This window comes from Capra hircus, chromosome 15 (genome assembly GCF_001704415.2).
Source record: "Capra hircus breed San Clemente chromosome 15, ASM170441v1, whole genome shotgun sequence".
Taxonomy (NCBI): domain Eukaryota; kingdom Metazoa; phylum Chordata; class Mammalia; order Artiodactyla; family Bovidae; genus Capra; species Capra hircus.
The window spans coordinates 103,667-123,510 of NC_030822.1; the positions used below are offsets into that span (position 1 = coordinate 103,667).

Below are 19,844 nucleotides of genomic sequence, written 5' to 3' on the forward strand. Positions count from 1 at the left end.
TCTCTGTGGCCCACTTACATAGCTAGCGGGAAGTTGCTATATAACACAGGAAGCCCAGCCTGCTGCTGTGTGACCACCTGCAGGGGTGGGTGTGGGTGGGGTGGGATATATATGTACACTCATAGCTGATTCCCCATCTTCAGCAGAAACAAACATTGTGAAGCAATTATTGTCCAATTAAAGAAACAGAAAAGGTCCTCCCGAACAAGGCTTATGAACTCAGCTAAGAAAGACAGCACACAGGGAAAACTCTTCACTTCTTGTGTTTGGAAATCAACCATTCCTATCATCAAGAATATGAGTTTCTGTTCAGGTATTTTTGATTGCAAAATCGGACACCTATCTCCTAAAACCACAAAAAACATGGGAGTGTGGTCGAAAGGCGGAAAGCAAGAGTCACTGTTGCCACTCCTTGCCCCATGGCCCTGGGACCCCCAAGTCACTAGACTATTCTGTAAATTAGCCAGCTTGCTTGTATCTTTGAGGGCGCTGTGTGTGTAAAATGGTTGAGTTACTGAAAACATGCTTTGAAGAGGGGACACTGAAAGGAATAAACAAAAGGTAGCAAATGAACACTTGGGTTCTTCCCAACTGTGGGTGGTTTGGGGAGCACTCTGGCGGTGGGGTTACTGGGAACATCCTGGCCCTCTCCACCCCCGAACCCCGATCTCTACCCCCGAGCTGTGGCAGTTTATTCCCAGCATCAGCCACCCCCCGACCAAGGTTCCCGAAACTCACACGCAGGCCCACAGCGGCACGACGCTGCAGGCTGTGCCCGCGGGCCTCGCAGCCGCAGCCGGGTACCTGGGGGGCGCGGCTTCCCCAGCCCCGGCCCGGCCCAGCTCTGCGGTTGCGGCCCGGCTGCGGGGGGCGCTGCGCGAGGGGCCGCCGCGGACTCCAGCGGGCCCCGGGCTCCAGGCCGAGGCTGGGGTGGCGGGCGGGCAGCCTCGCGGACCCGGGCACGCGCGGAGGGCACGGGCCGCGTGCTCACCCCGTCGCCAACGGCCGGTCCCCGCGTGCCGCAACTGAGGGTGGGCTGCGCGGGGCTGCGGCGCCCCGGGAAGCCTGTCCGCAGACGGCGCATTTGACATGATTCAAATAAGCTCCGCTGACGGCACTGGGGCCACAGTTTATTCTTTCGTGGAGTGGAGATGACAGCCGCGCTGAACCCGCACAGGCCCGTGCGGTCAGCTCTGAAGGCGGCAGTTTACATATTCCGCCGCCTTTATACAGTCCGGTACACGCGCGCGCGTGCACACACACACACACGCACACACGCACGCACGCACGCACACACATGCACGCACACGCACACACGCACGCACGCACACACGCACGCACACACGCACGCACACACACACGCACGCACACACATGCGCACACACGCACGCACACACACGCACACACATGCATGCACACACACGCACGCGTGCGCGCACACACACACGCACACACGCACATGCACACACACGCACACACACGCACGCACACACACATATGTAAATGAGGGCAGTCAGGAAAGTCACTCTTCCAGAGGACTTTTGATCCAGGCCCAGAGCAGGCGAGGAGAGAATCTCGCCGGCGGGAGAAGACGCCGGCGCGAGGCGGCCGCGGGGCGTCTGCAGAGAGCAGGGCGAGGCTGCAGCAGGAGAGGAGGGCAGCCGGGCCACGCAGGCCTTACTAGGACTTTGGCTTTACCTGTGAATGGGATGAGGTGCGTTGAAAGTTTTATGTTTAACATGGACCATTTCACACATGCAGGAAAAATACTGTGGATCCCAGGGAGTCATCCCTCAGCCTCAAGGATGGCACTTGGCGACCTTGTTTTATCAATCGTCCCCCTTCTTCATATTTTTCTGGACTGGGCAATACATCATTTCACCTTTAAATGGTTCAGTATGTCTTCTGAAATACACTGTAAAGAGTTCTTGTTTCTTTTAAACAATATCAGTCAGTTCAGTTCAGTCGCTCAGTCATGTCTGACTCTTTGGGACCCCATGAATCGCAGCACGCCAGGCCTCCCTGTCCATCACCATCTCCCGGAGTTCACTCAGACTCGCATCCATCAAGTCGGTGATGTCATCCAGTCATTTCATCCTCTGTTGTCCCCTTCTCCTCCTGCCCCCAATCCCTCCCAGCATCAGAGTCTTTTCCAATGAGTCAACTCTTCGCATGAGGTGGCCAAAGTACTGGAGCTTCAGCTTTAGCATCATTCCTTCCAAAGAACACCCAGGGCTGATCTCCTTCAGAATGGACTGGTTGGATCTCCTTGCAGTCCAAGGGACTCTCAAGAGTCTTCTCCAACACCACAGTTCAAAAGCATCAATTCTTTGGCACTCAACCTTCTTTACAATCCAACTCTCACATCCATACACGACCACAGGAAAAAACATAGCCTTGACTAGACAGACCTTCATTATTAAACCTAATAAAACAGTAGTTTTTTTAAAGACTACCTCCTTCCTGGTAGCCTTTAAAACCACTGCCTCAGAAGAACGGTAGCTGTGAAAACCAGCAGCCTGGCCAGTCACTGGAGGGGGGAAGACAGAGCTAAACCCCCCCGTAAGTCTTTCTGCCGGAGAACTTTCACCAGTAAGGCAGCCCCTTGGAAAAGCCCTAATCACAGGGATTATTTTAACGTGGTTTGACTCAGAGCTCGTTCAATGACAAAGCCCTAATCCAAGGTATCTGTGGAATCCGGTGGGAGGCTTTTTAAGAATACCGGCTACCAGGTTACGGAGGAAGCAATACCAATAGCAGTATTAACAAAGATGATGCTGGACAAAAACCTACAGTGAAAATTTAGGGAATAATGTGTTCACAAGTGCCCTGTAGAGTTCTGACGTATTTCTTGAGATCAGTTAGCCTCACACACATTCAGGGTTGTGGGTGTGCCAAGGAAAGAGCTGGGAAAGCCCTAATTTCTGGCTGACTTTGAGGCTCTGTGTGAGCAGAAAGTGCAGGCTAAGGCAGAGTTTTAAACTCTCAAAATCTTGAAGGAATGAACCAGCACACTTACACATCCTTTCAGCAATGGGTGGAAAACTTGTAGGTTCAAGCCACTTAAGTACGTCTCATTCCAGCCATCAGCTGACCGGCAAGTTAATCAAGCAGGGACGTCAGTGTTGTCACGTGAGGAAGGGTGCAGACTTTACAACTAGGCCAAAGTGACAGTGAAGTGAAGTCGCTCAGTAGTGTCCGACTCTTTGCGACCCCATGGACTGTAGCCTACCAGGCTCCTCTGTTCATGGGATTTTCCAAGCAAGAATATCGGAGTCGGGTGCCATTTCCTTCTCTAGGCGGGCCACTAAACAAACAGTGACAAGAAGCATTAGTGATCTAGTGAAAACTCTCAGGATCTGACTTCCAAAGTTGCCTCATTATATTATTCAGAATGTTAAGTTTAAACAAACAAACAAAAAAAGAGACATACAAAAAATTAGGAAAATACAGCCCATACATAGAAAAAAAGGCATTAACAAAAAGTATCCCTGAGGAAGCTCAGATAGCAATCCTAACAAAGACTTTAAATTAGCTATTAGGAATATATTCAAAGAGCAAAAAATAAAACCAAAAAACCAAAAGACAAAAACAAAAACAAAACTATGAGGAATAAAAGGAAACGTGCAAGCAGTAGAGAAGAATGCCAGTAGGAGAGCAAACTTATAAAAGTAGAGCCAAATAGAAACTCTGGAGCTGAAAAGTGCAATGACTGCAATGAAAAACTCACAAGAGGGGGCTCAATAGCAGGTCTGACCTGCTGGAAGGAAGAGTTAGAAATCCTGAAGCCAGGCTGACTGAGATGATGTGGGCAGTGCAGAGAAACGGAAGGAGGAAGAATGAGCAGCGCCTCGGTGCTCTCAGGGGCACCACCCGGAACACCAGCTCAAGCACAGCAGGGAGGTGAGCAGGGAGAGAGAGGGAGGGGCACGCGGGAGAGCTGCGAAGACGACAGCCACATTTCCCACTTTTGATGGAGAACATTAAGCCAAGAATCTCAACAAATTCTAAGTAGAGAAACTCAAGGAGATTCATATCCAGACACATCAGGTTCAAAATAATGAAAGTCATCTACATCAAAGAAAGAATCTTGAAAATAGGAAGAGAAAAGCAAGTTATGTGCGAGAGATCCAAAATGAGATTAAATAGCTGCTCTCATCACCAACCATGGAGATCAGCAGATACTGGAATGATATCTTCATGGTGCTGAAAGAAAGGGATATAAGCATGAGATTAAATAACTGCTCTCATCACAAACTGTGGGGATCAGAAGATAATGGAATAATATCTTCAAAGTGCTGAAAGGGAATATAAAAATGAATTTTATATCCAGCAAAAGTAAAAACAGCCCTTAGAAACTGGAGAAATGGCTCAGATGGTAAAGCGTCTGCCTGCAGTGTGGGAGACCCGGGTTCAATTCCTGGGTTGGGAAGATGCCCTGGAGAAGGAAATGGCAATCCACTCCAGCACTCTTGCCTGGAAAATCCCATGGACATAGGAGCCTGATAGGCTACAGTCCATGGGGTCACAAAGAGTCGGACATGACTGAGCAACTTCACTTCACTTCACACATATAAAAACAGATAATTTATTGTTAGCAGATCTGCCTTAGAAGAAATATTACAGAGAGCACTTTGTGCAGAAAAAAAATTCTAGACATGAAATTAACTCCATTTGAGGAAATAAAAATCATTTATAAAGGTTATTAGATAAACATAAAAGTCAGTATAAATATATTTTTGTTCATAACTTCTTCTCTCATATAATTTTAAAGATAATTTTATTAAGCAATAATTAAGAGGAGGGATAATATTCCCAGAGTAATGAAAATAAAGATAAAAATAAACAAATAAAACTTGACTACACTTAGAAGCTTTTGCACAGCAAAGGAAACCATAAACAAAATGAAAAGATAACCCACAGAATGGGAAAGAATATTTGCAAATAAAGAAACTAACAAGGGATTAACTTCCAAAATATACAAACAGCTCATGCAATTCATACATTTATATATACATCTTTAAAACCCAATCAAAAATAGGTGGAAGATCTAAATAGGGATTTCTCCAAAGAAGAGATTCTCCAGGCAAGAACTAGAGTGGGTTGCCATTTCCTTCTCCAATGCATGAAAGGGAAAAGTGAAAGTGAAGTCACTCAGTCGTGTCCGACTCCTAGCGACCCCATGGACTGCAGCCCACCAGGCTCCTCTGTCCATGGGATTCGTCAGGCAAGAGTACTGGAGTGGGGTGCCATTGCCTTCTCCGAAAGAAGAGATACAGGTGGTCAAAAATCACATGATGTATGTATATGTATAACTGAATCACTTTGCTGTACATCTGAAACTAATACAACACTGAAAGTCAACTAAATTCCAATGTAAAATTTTTTTAAAAAGTTTGAATGGAGGGGGACTATCACAACTCATTCTATTGATTTTTGACAAGGTTACTTAGGCAATTCAATGGGGAAAAGGATAGGCTTTTCAAAAAATGGTGCTGGGGTAGCTGAATATTTATATGCAAAAGAATGAATTTAGATCCCTACCTCACAACGTATGAAAAGTTAACACAGAATTGGTTAAGGACATAAATGGAAGAGCTGAAATTCCAAAATGCCAAAAAAATGTTACTGTTCAATAACCCTGAATTGATCAACATTAAACTCAGAAGTGACAAGAGAAAAATATAAATTGGACTTCATCAAATTAAAAACTTTTTGTGTAGCAAAGGAAACCATCAGGAAAGTGAAAAGACAACTCACATAACAGAAAGAAATGTTTGCAAATCATACATCAAATAACAGAAGCTCCCCTGATGGCTCAGACAGTGAAGAATCTGCCTGCAATCTCAAAGACTGGGGTTCGATCCCTGGGTTGGGAAGATCCCCTGGAGACGGGAATGGCTACCCACTCCAGTGTTCCTGCCTGGAGAATTCTATGGACAGAGAAGCCTAGAGGGCTACAGTCCATGGGGTCACAAAAGAGCCAGGCACGACTGCGAGACTAACACACTCAGATCCAATAAGGGGCTTGTACTGGGAATATGTAAGGAATTCTTAAATGGAACAATAAAAGCCCCCAAAAGCTAATTAAAAACTTGGTAGAGGCACATTAAAAGGTGCTCAACATCGCTGATCATCAGGGAAGTAAAACCTGATGACAATCAAAACCATAATGAGCTATCACTTCACACCTGTTAGAATGGCTGTTACCGAAAATGACAATGTTTTGGGCACTGTTGGTGAGAATGTAGGCTGCTGCAGCAACTGTGAAAAGCAGTATGGAGGGTCCACGCGACCCAGCGATTCTGCTCCTGAGCATAGAGCCAAAGAGCACCAGATAACTACGTGAAAACAGCCAAGACTTGGGTCGTCCAAGCGTCCAGCGACAGATGGCCGGGTTAGAGCATGTGCTACCCCAGCACCTCTCCACGCAGAAAGAGTAGCCATGCTCATCAATTTAGGCTTTTATTAATGGGCGAAAGGAGATGCCGAGGTGAATCTGATTGAAATGTATTTTCCCACCAGCTTCTTGAATAAAGGGCAGTTCTTCATTCGCCACTACGCCTTCCTCCTTGACTCGTCATGATGGTTCTTCAATGTGCAGGTAAAGGGTCCTCTCCTGCCCTGCACCTGAGGCAAGTTAGGTGTTAGGAAATTGACAGTTAATACACTCTAAAATGAAGAACGACAGAGTCGGGGGTAGGAATTTGGAAAGAGCGCCAACTGGAATATTCTCAACACTGAGATTTTAAAAGGCTGCCATATTGTTTGGTTTCCTTCCTTCCCTCCCTCCCTCCCTTCCTTCCCTTTTGTATCTCTAGGTTGAAAGCCAAAGGCCATGAAGTGCAGACAGACAGATTCCAAAACACAGACTGACCCTATAAGAGCATACATTTTTCTTATTTTAAATTATGAATGTTCTTAATCTAAAACTATTTTTCATCATGTTTCCAATTCTTTTCCCGTTTAGGTTCCTGAAGAATATTGAGCAAGTGTTCCTGTGCCACACAGTAGGTCCACGTCGGCTACCTGTTTAAATGTAGCAGTGTGTGCATGTCAGTCCCGAACTCAGAGTCTATCCCCTCTACCCACACTTCCCTCCTGGGAGCCATAAATTCACTCTCTGAGTCTGTGAGTCTGTTTCTGTTTTGTAGGTCAGCTCATTTGTATCCGTTTTTAGATCCCGTGTGTAAGTGATAGATTTTTCCTCGTCTGCCTGACTGACTCCATGTGGTATGACAATCTCTAGGTCCATCCATGTTGCTACAAATGGCATTGCTTCCTTTCGTGCGGCTGAATAATATCTCGCTGCATGTGCGGGCCACGCTCTCTTCACCCGCTTCTCTGCTGACGGGCGTTTAGGCTGCTTCCGCGTCTTGGCTTCTGCACGCAGGGCTGCAATGCATGTTGGGTCGCGTGCACACTCTCACATCTCTGCGGCTGCATGCCCGAGGGTGGCAGTGCTGCGCCGCCCAGGAGCTCCAGCTTTCGTTTTCTAAGGAAGCTCCACATTGCCCTCCACCGCGGCTGTACCAGCTACATTCCCACCAGCAGCATCGTAGGGTTCTCCTTTCTCCACGCCCTCCCCAGCACTCATTGTTTGTAGACTTTTTGATGGTGGCCATTCTGGCTGGTGTGAGGTGGCATCTCATTGTAGTTTTGATTTGCATTTCTCTAAAAATTAGTGATTTTGAACGTCTTTTCATGTGCTTCTTGGCTATCTGTACGTCTTCTTTGGAGAAATGTCTATTTAGGTCTTCTTCCCATTTTTTGACTGTGGTGTTTGTTTTTATGGTATTGAGCCATGTGAGCTGTTTGTAAATTTTGGAGACTAAGCCTTTGTCATTCAATCATTTGCAAATATTAAGAACATACATTTTTCTACTCAGACTAGATTATTATTTAGTACCGTGTTGCTTATATATCAGTTCATTTGAGTAGAAAACTATACTTCTCATATGTTCATGTTTTTTTTCTCTTTTCACGAGACCCTGATCATATAGCACATTTGTTTCTGAAATAATTCAGCCCAATTTAACTTCTTGACCCCCATTTCCCACCACTCACCCCCACAGAGATTATATTTTAGCCTCACTAATGTACTTACATTCCATAACGATGCTCTGTTTCCCATCTTAATCTTCAGATTGCCTTGCTTAAATAATCTTTATTTTGAATCAGTCTGGTAAAATTAATTAGAAGTAGAAAAGGGATCATCAGGAAAAAATTTCCCTCGGATTTCAGTTTCTCTTGATGCTCAAGGGCTGCATCTCCATTCGCACTGCAAAAGGCGTTTGCTTTTAGGCATGTATGAGCTGGGTGTTACTCCAGAGAAATCCGGGTTTTGAAAGCCTAATACCTCTGGATCACTGCTTGCCTTTCAGTAAATTTTCTGTAAAATTTTCCTTCCCATTGCTAGTTTTTGGGATCCTCGAAAGGATGTCATTTGGGGAAGTCTCCCCATATTCTGATATCCTATAATTTCTACCATTATACTTATCATACAGCGACACTTTTGCTTGGGGGAAAACAGTCAATGGTGTTGGGTATGACTTCTAGCTTGGAGATTCGCCTCCGTTACTCCCACTGCTTCATAGCTTAGACCTAAGGCTTCCTTGGCGCTCTTAATTTCTTCACATTATTTGGGCCTTCTGTTCTCATCCCCGTTACCCTATCAGAGCGGCGGCTGAATTACCCTATCAGAGCGGCGGCTGAATTACCCTATCAGAGCAGCGGCTGACTCGGCCTCAGATGCTTGTGCTTCAGTGTTTAGTTAGCAATGGCCGTTCTCAGCAGATGCTTGACGTAGAGCCAAGTATTAACTACGTATCAGTGCATTCACCCAAGCATCCACGACATCCTAGAACCAGAAACATTTGAGACTAGGATCTGCTTTCCTCTTTTTCCCCTCGACTCTCGCTTTCCTTCTTCCGCTCCAGGACCCCAGGTCCTAGGCATCCCACCCTCTCGTTATCCCGGATCTCTCCATGTCTCTGTTCTGGGACACATGGGCGAGCCACTGTCTCCTTAATGTTCACTTTGAACTTCTTCTGAGTTGTTCTTATGATTCCATTGATCCCGAAGCCTGGACCTGTGCTATGGCCACTGGGGAGGAACGGGCAGATGCATCTTCCATGAAAGCTCTCTGATTCTGTGATGCTGAGGTCAACTGGAGATAAAGTTTGCCCTTTAGATGTAAAGTAGTAGATATGGAAGAAGTAAGAACATAGCTTTATTTAAAAGTTTTAGTATCTTTCCCAACTTCCCAGTTATCACCCCCAAATCTTGGTGTCTGAACCACTGAAAATACTAAGGGTCCTGAGCTTTGAGATTCAACTGCTCCAAAATTTTGAGAAGTAAAGTTCCGAGCTTCAGCATTTGAATATCCCTATGCCTGATAACAACCTTTATAAAGTTTGTTGTTGTTGTTGTTTTTCAGGGGACTATCTATTGAATTAAACAGACCTCAGCCAGAAAATCATGCATCTTCTTCTCTTACGAGATGTGAATATAAAAATATCCTGTGATATAAAACACCTTTGCTACAGAAGGTTATTTACATTTGCACAGAAATCCATGTATTAAACAACAGTTAGAGCAGAGTATATTCAGTTACCTACAGTTGCAGCTTAGAGATGACACCATTTACACGTAATTCTGATCAAAACCTTAGTTCCTCAAACAGGATTCGTAAAAGAAGACAACATCTTCTGATTCACCAGGGGAGGAATGAGATACCTACCACAGTTTCATCATCGGCTATGTTTTGCTTTGTACAACCAGTTGATCAGTGTCGACGTCACACACAATTCCAGAAGGGTGAATAGGAACAAGTAGTTTGAAAGGATTTTACCAGCTCTCTGTTTTCAAAAAGAAAATGTCATTCTTATACATCTTCATATGTTAACACTTAAAAAAATAAAAGTATAATAAAATTTCAGGAAGATGAAAAAGAGAATAGAAAAACTGCTCATTATATTCTCCCACCCTCAACCACTATGGTTTTATATATATATATATATAATTACATATAATTATATACGGTTATTACATACATATGGTTACATATGTATGCAGGTCAGGAAGCAACAGTTAGAACTGGACATGGAGCACCATACTATGGTTACTAGTTAATTAACTAGTTCCACAGCATATATTAGTTTCCATTTTGCTGAATTTTTCTTATTTCTACATAATGAAAATGATTTTGCAGTAATTGGGATATATAGTATACAGTGTATACCACATCAATACATGGTTACATATACATGTCTAGTCAAGGCTATAGTTTTTCCAGTGGTCATGTATGGATGTGAGAGTTGGACTATAAAGAAAGCTGAGTGCCAAAGAATTGATGCTTTTGAACTATGGTGTTGGAGAATATCCTTGAAAGTCACTTGGACTGCAAGGAGATCCAACCAGTCCATCCTAAAGGAAATCAGTCCTGGGTGTTCATTGGAAGGACTAATGTTAAAGCTGAAACGCCAATACTTTGGCCACCTGATGCAAAGAGCTGACTCATTGGAAGACCCTGATGCTTGGAAAGATTGAAGGTGGGAGGAGAAGGGCACGACAGAAGATGAGATGGTTGGATAGTACCACCGACTCAATGGACATGAGTTTGGGTAGGCTCTGGGAGTTGGTGGACAGGGAGGCCTGGCGTGCTGCAGTCCATGGGGTCACAAAGAGTTGGACATGACTGAGCGACTGAACTGAACATATACGCGTATATATTAATGATAACTGATAACTATTGAGGATGATTTTAAGGTGACTGGTTTCACCACACGAATAATAAGAATCATTGTGTTCTCCTCTGTTGTTGGGCATATTGTCAGCACCTTTCCATTGAGTGGACTTCTAATGGACTTCTGAAGAAGACAGAATTGCGACATTTGAGGTTCAGTGTTACAGAATTTATTTAATGGAGAGATGTTAGAAAAGGGTCATGAGGAGGAGGTCACAGTGAGGGACGAGGAGGTTTGGATGGGTGACTTAGGCTCAACACAGGGACTTCTGTGTTGGGGGTAGGTGGAATAGACCCATATCCTTGCAAGATATTTGGGTTGGAAACAAGAATATAGAATCTGTAATTCTGAAACCCAAAACCTGAAGGACCCTTGAGACAAGGCCACCATGGGTTATGGGGATCAGTTTTCAATATTGACACCATTTAATAGTATCTGAACCCATGACTTCAGATGAAGGTAAATTGAGAGTGGTCAAACAGAAGATGGCAAGAGTGAACACTGACGTTTTAGGAATCAGTGAACTAGAATGGACCGGAATGGGGGCAAATTTAACTCAGATGACCATTATATCTACCACTGTGGGCCAGAACCCCTTAGAAGAAATGGAGTAGCCCTCATAGTCAACAAAAGAGTCCAAAATGCAGTACTTGGGTGCAATCTCAAAAATGACGGAATGATCTCTGTTTGTTTCCAAGGCAAACCATTCAATATCACAGTAATCCAAGCCTATGCCCCAACCAGTAAAGCTGAAGAAGCTGAAGTTGAATGGTTCTATGAAGACCTACAAGATCTTTTAGAACTATAACCAAGAAAAGATGTCATTTTCATCATAGCGGACTGGAATGCAAAACTAGGAAGTCAAGAGATCCCTGGAGTAACAGGCATTTGACCTTGGAGAACAAAATGAAGCAGGGGAAAGGCTAAGAGAGTTTTGCCAAGACAACACACTGGTCACAGCAAACACCATCGTCCAACACAAGAGAAGACTCTACACATGGACATCACCAGATGGTCAATATGGAAATCAGATTGATTATATTCTTTTGCAGTCGAAGATGGAGAAGCTCTATACAATCAGAAAAACAAGACCAGGAGCTGACTGTGGCTCAGATCATGAACTCCTTATTGCCAAATTCAGACTTAAATTGAAGAAGGTAGGGAAAACCACTAGACCATTTAGGTATGACCTAAATCAAATCCCTAACAATTATACAGTGGAAGTGAGAAATAGATTCAAGGGATTAGATCTGATAGAGTGCCTGAAGAACTATGGACAGAGGTTTGTGACATTGTACAGGAGACAGAGATCAAGACCATCCCCAAGAAAAAGAAATACAGTATAAAAGGCTAAATGGCTGTCTGAGGAAGCCCTACAAATAGCTGAGGAAAGAAGAGATGCGAAAGGCAAAGGGGAAAAGGAAAGACATACCTATTTGAATGCAGAGTTCTAAAGAATAGCAAGGAGAGACAAGAAAGCCTTCCTCAGTGATCAGTGCAAAGAAATAGAGGAGAACAATAGAATGGGAAAGACTAGAGATCTCTTCAAGAAAGATAGAGATACCAAGGAACATTTCATGCAAAGATGGGCACAATAAAGGACAGAAATGGTATGGACCTAACAGAAGCAGAAGAGATTAAGAAGAGGTGGCAAGAATACACAGAAGAACTGTACAAAAAAGATCTTCATGACACAGATAACCACGATGGTGTGATCACTCACCTAGAGCCAGACATCCTGGAATGTGAAGTCAAGTGGGCCTTAGGAAGCATCACTACAGAGTAAGTGGAGGTGAAGGAATTCCAGCTGAGCTCTTTCAAGTCCTAAAAGATGATGCTGTGAAAGTGCTGCACTCAATATGCCAACAATTTTGGAAAACTCAGCAGTGGCCACAGGACTGGAAAAGGTCAGTTTTCATTCCAGTCCCAAAGAAAGGCAATGCCAAAGAATGCTCAAACTACCGCACAATTGCACTCATCTCACACGCTAGTAAAGTAATGCTCAAAATTCTCAAAACTAGGTTTCTACAGTATATGAACTGAGAACTTCCAGATGTTCAAGCTGGATTTAGAAAAGGCAGAGGAATCAGAGATCAAATTGCCAACATCTGTTGGATCATAGAAAAAGCAAGAGAGTTCCAGAAGAACATCTTCTTCTTCATTGACTATGCCAAAGCCTTTGACTGTGCAGATCACAAAAAACTGAGGAAAATCCTTGAAGAGATGGGAGTACCAGACCACCTTACCTGCCTCCTGAGAAATCTGTAGGCAGGTCAAGAAGCAACAGTTAGAACCAGACAGGGAACAACAGACTGGTCCCAAATCGGGAAAGGACAATATTCAAGGCTGAATATTGTCACCCTCCTTATTTAACTTATATGCAGAGTACATTATGCGAACTGCCAGGCTGGATGAAGCACAAGCTGGAATCAGGATTGCCGGGAGAAATGTTAATAACCTCAGATATGCAGATGACACCACCCTTATGGCAGAAAGTAAAGAAGAACTAAAGGGCCTCCTGATGAAAGTGAAAGAGGAGGGTGAAAGAGCTGGCTGAAAACTCAACATTCAAAAAACTAAGATTCATGGCTTCTGGTCCCATCACTTCATGGCAAATAGATGGGGAAACAATGGAAACAGTGACAGATTTCATTTTCTTGGGCTCTAAAATCACTGCAGTTGGTGACTGCAGCTGTGAAATTTAAAGACACTTGCTCCTAGGAAGAAAAGCTTTGACAAACTAGACAGCATATTGAAAAGCAGAGACATTACTTTATTGACAAAGGTCCATATAGTCAAAGGTATGGTTTTCCCAGTAGTCATGTATGGATGTAAGAGTTGGACTATAAAGAAAGCTGAGTGCTGAAGGACTGTTGTGTTGGAGAAGACTCTTGAGAGTCCCTTGGACAGCAAGGAGATCCAACCAGTCGATCCTAAAGCAAATCAGTCCTGAATAGTCATTGGAAGCATTGATGTTGAAGCTGAAGCTGTAATATTTTGGCTACTTGATGTGAAGAGCTGACTCATTGGAAAAGTCCCTGATGGTGGGAAAGACTGAAGGCAGGAGGAGAAGGGGACAACGGAGGATGAGATGGCTGGATGGCCTCACCGACACAACGGACATGAGTTTGAGCAAGCTCCGGGAGTTGGTGATGGACAGGGAGGCCTGGTGTGCTGCAGTCCACGGGGTTGCAAAGAGTCGGACACGACTGAGCAACTGGACTGAACTGAAGCCACGACAGTGGGAATCACAGGTGAGCTGGGAGTCCCCCTAAGATGTTCCAGGATTGTGTCGACTAGAGGCATAGAGTCAGTACTGAACTTAAGGCTCCCAATGTTCTTGAATAAACTGAGAGTATTAACAGGGATGGGACCGCAACAAGATCTCAGACTTATGGCTAATATGAACAACAGAGGTTCAAGAGATGAATTGGAAAAATGAAAGTTAAGGTTGCGATTGTATTCCAATCCAGTAAAACGAACATTCTTATTATGCAAAAATAATCTGGAGCAACATCCAGAGGTTTACACTTATCTACAATTTCACTTTAAGTTTTCCTTTAGGGAAAGTGTCATCAAATATTAACATCCTGTACACCAATAAGACAGTTCTTTGATGTGCCACTTAATTGTTTCTCTTAAGGGTCAATTTCGTGTAGTGAAATAATTTGGAATTTAAGCAATCCTGATTAGTTCATCAGGATGGCCACCCTGACAAGTTCAGCAAGGGACCAGCCCTGTGGCCCTTAGCAAGTAGCTTAACATTTCTTAGAGCTGTTTCTTAAAGTGAATCAGACATAAGTCATTCCCTGAGGAAGTAGAATTGGCTGTAGCCATTTTCATTACGTAGAAATAAGAAAAATTCAGCAAAACGCAAACTAACATAAGCTTTGGAACTAGTTAATTACTCAGCAGTTTGGGATTTTGAAGTAAGGAGAGCGTGCTGAAAAAACAGGCAATATCCAATGGGCTCTATTCAGAAAAGTTGGTTTCTAGGTCTTGGTTGAAGGCCCAGCTGTTTCGGCCTCTGCCAAGCCCTGGGTAGATGGGACAGAGCAGAAGAGGGAATCTACAGAGAAGGCTTCAGTTCCTACACAACTTGCTTAGGACTGACTTCCATCTTCTTTCCCCTCTTAGCTTCTCCTCTGCATAGCAACAAACCTATACAGATAAGAGCATGTATGTCTGCCCAGCGTCCCACATGCATCAAAACAGATATACATGGATACTGAACTGCAAACACAAACACACTTAAACAGACTCGCTGTTGACAGGCACAAAGCAGGCAATGCAAAAATGTCCAGTCATGTGCACACGGGACTGAGGACACCTGCGCTCCAGGCTGCTTGCATCTACGGAATTTAGCTTTATTCTGTCCATAGACTATACTGACAAAATATATGCAGCCCTGATATTGAACATAAATTCTTGGCTATTACAAGTACATAGGTTATTATTTCCTTCACTGAAGATCAAATCTTGCTATAATTACCTTGCTCTTCTAAGGCCTGAGAAAGTTGGCCTCAGAGACACAGGTAACTGAGAGGAACTGAACTGCCTGTCATAAAATACCTTGGTTCCAAGGTGGGGCTGGAATTCAGTATAATGTTAAGTCACTCGAAATATATCTCTTAACGTTTATGACACATTCCCTGTGGTTCCTCGAGGTTTTGGGTGATCTGAGGGTTAGGAATGCGGGTACCCTGGTGGCTCAGTGGTAAACCATCCACTCGCCAGTTCAGGAGATGCAGATTCAACCCCTGATTGGGACGATCCCCTGGGGAAGAAAATGGCAAGCCACTCAAGTGTTCTTGCCTGGGAAAGCCCACGGACAGGGCCGCAGGGCGAGGCTACAGCTCACAGGGCACAAAAGGGTCAGATGCGACTTAGTGGCTAAACAGCAGCAGCAGGTTTGGGGGCACAGGCCGCAGCTTGAGCTGCGTCGACAGCAGGCACATATGCAGAGTGAACTAACGAGGAACGTCCCCTCCACATCTTGCCAAGTGCTTACTTTGGTAAATCACTAAAGGATTTAAAATGTAACTGTAGATTTGTGATGAAATTCTCATAGAAACCCGGTACTTACGTGTGGCCAAATAGATTTTTTAGCTAAAGCGTAGGCTAAAAATTCCAGGCATAGTAAAAGCAGACCAATCACGGCACTGCAGGCACTCAAGATGTTCAGTACTATAGAGCAGGTCATCTGAAAGAGAGAGGAAGCGTCACTCGGCCACTGGAAGTGAAGTGCACTCCAGTAGAAGATTTATATGAATTCTGATCTTTCCCGAATGGCAAGGTCATTAAAAGGACAGTCAGAACTGCAGACTTTTCAGAATATCAGTGAGCCTGAACTTTGATGAGAAAGTCAAAGTCGCTCAGTCCTGTCTGACTCTTTGCGGCCCCATGGACTAGAGCCCGCCAGGCTCCTCTGTCCATGGAATTCTCCAGGCAAGAACACTGGAGAGGGTAGCCTTTCCCTTCTCCAGGGGATCTTCCCAACCCAGGGATCAAATCCAGGCCTCCTGCATTGCAGGCGGATTCTTTACTGTCTGAGCCACCCACCAGGGAAGCCCAAGAAAACTGGAGTGGGTTGCCAGTCTCTTCCCCAGAGGATCTTCCCAAGCCAGGAATCAAACCAGGGGCTCCTGCATTGCAGGCAGATTTTGTAGTATTTACATATTTATTCCTTCAAGGACAAGTAACTATTGAACGTCTTATCTGCACCATGCAAAGTGTGCTCTTCATGAATAAAGAGGTAGAAAAGACATGGTCTCTGAACTCAAGGAGCTTTCAGACTACTGAGGAAGAGAAACAAGTGCATGTTAAATGTGAATAGAATATTAGAAAGAGGTTAACTCTACAAGCAAATCCAGAGTGCCTCCAAGGGCCAGATTACCCGCGAGTTAATATTCCAGGAGTTTGCCACGTTCATTTCATAGTGCAGACAAGGGAGCTGAGGGGAACTGTTAGAGAGACAGATGCTGCCTAGATAGAGATTCAGGGTTTTATCTTGAAAAATAGTGGGAAATTACACTGCTGGGCCGGCCTGCTCTGGTTTCAGGCCATATTCTTCTCAAGGCATGTACTCAAGACAGCATCTATGGAAAATGTTGCTGCATAAGGAGATTTTGCTCGTGTGGGATGTCAGAGAGGAGCTGAGCTGTGGTGCTGCTATAGGAGACACTATCTCATCCTTATTTTATTGTCCTAATTTGCATCAGTAGGATTTATTTTTATTTTACATAAATTAGATAATGAGCAGGATAAACTAATGGATTCTGGAACTTATTTCACCAGATAGATTATATGTTTATCTATGTTGCTGTCCATGGTTATACAGTGATCTCAGTTTATTCTTTTGGAAAATAAAAAAATCTGCTTTTAAAAAGACAATCATATTGAAATAATAGATTCATTATTTCGTTTTTATAATCTAGATATTGCTTAGTAAATCATTGCTTAGCAAATTATAGTATAGAAATATAATTCAGTCTTGATTTTTAAAAATTGGACTATATTTGCTTTATGATGCTGTGTTAGTTTCTGGCGTACAACATCGTGACTCGGTTGCCTGTATCCGCCTATCCCCGCCCTCTGGGGCCTCTGCCCAGCTCCGGTCCCACCCCTCTCCGTCACTCCCGGGGCTGCGCAGCAGGCTCCCAGCAGCGATTCTGCGCGGTCGCCTGTGCCTGTCAACGCTCCGCTCTCAGCCCGTCCTGTCCTTCCCCCACCGCCCTGACATCTGTTCCTGTCCTGCAGACAGGCTCGTCAGTACCATTTCTTTTTTAGAGTCCATGGATATGCGTTAATATACAATATTTTTCTCTGACTTACTTCACTCTGGGTGACAGACTCTAGGTTCATCCACATCACTACAAATGACCCAATTTTTCTTTTTATGGCTGAATAATATTCCACTATATACATGTTCCCAGAGAAGGCAATTGCACCCACTCCAGTGCTCCTGCCTGGAGAACCCCGGGGACGGGGGAGCCTGGTGGGCTGGCGTCTACCGGGTCGCACGGAGTCGGACACGACTGAAGCGGCTCAGCAGCAGCATGTACATACGTGACCCACAGCTTCTTTATCCAGTCATCTGCCAATGGACATTTAGGTTGCTTCCATGTCTTGGCCCTTGTAAACAATGCTGCAATGAACATTGAGGTGAAAGTGAAAGTGAAGTTGCTCAGTCGCGTCCGACTCTTTGCGACCCCATGGACTGCAGGTATATATGGTCTTTCTGAATTATAGTTTTCTCAAGGCATATGCCCAGTGGCGGGATTGCCGGGTAATATGACAATTTTATTTTTACTTTTTTTTTTTAAGAACCCCATACTGTTCTCCATAGTGGTTGTATCAATTTACCTTCCCAAGAGGAATTTACATTTACAAGAGGGTTCCCTTTTCTTCATATCTTCTCCAGCATTTATTGTCTGTAGACTTTTTGATGATGGCATTCTGACTGGTGTGGAGTGATATCTCATTGTGGTTTTGGTTTCCATTTCTCTCATAATGATCAATGTTGAGCATCTTTTCACGTGTTTGTTGGCTATCTGTATGTCTTCTTTCAAGAAATGTCTGTTTCGGCCTTCCACCCATTTTTTTTGACTAGGATGCTTGTTATTTTTTGCTACTGAACTACATGAACTGCATGCATGTTTTGGAGATTAATCCTTTGTTTGCAAATATTCTCTCCCAATCTGAGCATTGTCTTTTAAGTGATGTTTATGGTTTTCTTGGCTGTGTAAAGGCTGTAAGTTTAATTAGGCCCCTTTGTTCATTTTTTATTTTATTTTCATTATTCTAGGAGGTGGGTCAAGAAGGATCTCGCTGGGATTTATGTCAAAGAGTCTTCTGCCTATAAAGCGCAGGCAGCATAAAACTCCCTAAGAGTTTTAGAGTATCTGGTCTTACATTTAGGTCTTTAATCCATTTTGAGTTACTTTTGTGTATGGTGTTAGGTAGTGTTCGAATTGCAGTTTTTACATGTAGCCGCGCAGTTTTCCCAGCACTTTGCATTGAAGAGGCCGTCTTTTCTCCATTGTATACTCTTGACTCCTTTGGCGTAGATCAGGTGGGAGTGTGTGGGTTTATCACTGGGCATTCGGTCCTGTTACGCCGATCAGTATTTCTGTTTTTGTGCCAGCGCCATACTGCCTTGATTAATGTAGCTTTGTGGTATAGCCTGAAGTCAGGGAGCCTAAATTCTCCAGCTCTTTTTATCTTTATCAAGATTACTTTGGCTACTCGGGGTCTTGTTTCCACACAAACTAAACTTTTTTGTTTTAATTCTGTGAAAGTGCCAGTGGTTATTTTTTATATATATAATTTATTTTGTAATTGGAGGATAATTGCTTTATAGGATTTTGTTGTTTTCTGTCAAACCTCAACATGAATCAGCCATGGGTACACATATATCCCCCCTTTTGAACCTCCTCCCTTCCCCTCCCCACCCCACCTCTCCAGGTGACGCAGAGCCCCTGTTTCAGTTTCCTGAGCCATAGAATATAGACGCCTGGGCATCAGGAGAGGGCGAGATGCACGGAGAGAGCAACATGGAAACTTACATTACCACACGCAAAATAGACAGCCAAAGGGGAGCTGCTGCATCAGTTCAGTTCAGCTCAGTCGCTCAGTCGTGTCTGACTCTTTGCGACCCCATGAATCACAGCACGCCAGGCCTCCCCGTCCATCACCAACTCCTGGAGCTCACTCAGACCCACGTCCATCGAGTCCGTGATGCCATCCAGCCATCTCATCCTCAGTCGTCCCCTTCTCCTCCTGCCCTCAATCCCTCCCAGCATCAGAGTCTTTTCCAATGAGTCAACTCTTCTCATGAGGTGGCCAAAGTACTGGAGTTTCAGCTTCAGCATCATTCCTTCCAAAGAAATCCCAGGGCTGATCTCCTTCAGAATGGCCTGGTTGGATCTCCTTGAAGTCCAAGGGACTCGCAAGAGTCTTCTCCAACACCACAGTTCAAAAGCATCAATTCTTTGGCGCTCAGCCTTCTTCACAGTCCAACTCTCACATCCATACATGACCACAGGAAAAACCATACCCTTGACTAGACGGACCTTAGTCGGCAAAGTAATGTCT

At 44.2% G+C, this 19,844-nt stretch overlaps 1 long non-coding RNA gene across 1 annotated transcript in view; it reads right to left on the reverse strand.

Moving 5' to 3' along the window:
• The window catches only part of LOC102172741, a 37,806-nt gene continuing 24,415 nt past the window's right edge, over positions 6,454-19,844 (reverse strand). Inside the window, exons 5-7 of the long non-coding RNA XR_001296599.2 lie at positions 15,835-15,951; positions 9,743-9,860; positions 6,454-6,630 (exon numbers count right to left, since the gene is read on the reverse strand). This is a non-coding gene — a long non-coding RNA (uncharacterized LOC102172741). The remainder of the gene's footprint in view (positions 6,631-9,742; positions 9,861-15,834; positions 15,952-19,844) is intronic.